General features: G+C 51.9%; 1 non-coding gene across 1 annotated transcript; it reads right to left on the reverse strand.

Annotated features, from left to right (window-relative positions):
* Positions 1–203: 203 nt before the first annotated feature.
* Trnae-uuc lies at positions 204–275 on the reverse strand. The gene has a single exon. It is a non-coding gene; the product is annotated as a tRNA-Glu (tRNA).
* Positions 276–902: the final 627 nt, after the last annotated feature.

Here is a 902-nt window from a genome sequence, read left to right on the forward strand (position 1 = left end):
ATTTTGCAAGACGGTCCCTTCTCGGCGGCACGGCCGAAGGCACGGCCCATGGTGGGACGAACACCCCACCCTCAACGGCAATCGCCTCTACCGTAAATTCCACTCTAACCCTTCTAGCTTCCGCGAGCCAAGGTAGCGTCTTGCCTGCACAAAATACAGAAAAACAGAAAACAGCCAAAGTAAGGATCTCGTCGACAAAAAAATTCCGATACCGGGAATCGAACCCGAGCCTCCTGGGTGAAAGCCAGAAATCCTAACCACTAGACCATATCGGATGGGTTGGAGGGAGAAGGCGCTGACGCAGGCAGCTTCGAAGTCCGGAGTGGAGGGGGTACGGCGCCCAGCCGCCGCGCCGACGCACTGCGCGCGAAAACGTGCCGCCTCTCCCCCCTCCACTCCCTTCCCTCGCCGCACCCCGCCGCACCAGGAACCAAGTCCAAGTTCGGTGAATGAAAGCGGCCCGAATGCTAATTTCATCCAGAGTGGATCAGTCCTTTCGGTTTGAGGGCGTGATGAGTTGGTGCAGGAACGATGCAGGAATGGCTGCGTCCCGGAGCCCAGGGGTAACCAACTCAAGATTTTCGTGTACACTGATTATATTTAGAGTGTGATTACATGTGATTTCTTTTGATTATTTTATTATTTATCACTGATTATAGGAGGTAATAATAATGATTATTGGGAAATATGAGGGATTATTTGAGCGCCGACCTCGAAAAGCTGTTAAAGTGTCGGAAATTCAATATTGGTGACTTTGGGCAGCCACTGCGTCAAATTTAGTTGCGGTCATAGGCGTCCCTCGACGCCTTACTATTTTGAAGACCCTACTCTTTCATGCCCCGCCTCGGGAAGGCTTTGACCGCTGATAGTTTGGGAACAGTGGTCTCGCAAAAGTGGTCAAA

The sequence above is a fragment of the Thrips palmi genome, unplaced genomic scaffold (assembly GCF_012932325.1).
Source record: "Thrips palmi isolate BJ-2018 unplaced genomic scaffold, TpBJ-2018v1 HiC_scaffold_6, whole genome shotgun sequence".
In the NCBI taxonomy this organism is placed as follows: domain Eukaryota; kingdom Metazoa; phylum Arthropoda; class Insecta; order Thysanoptera; family Thripidae; genus Thrips; species Thrips palmi.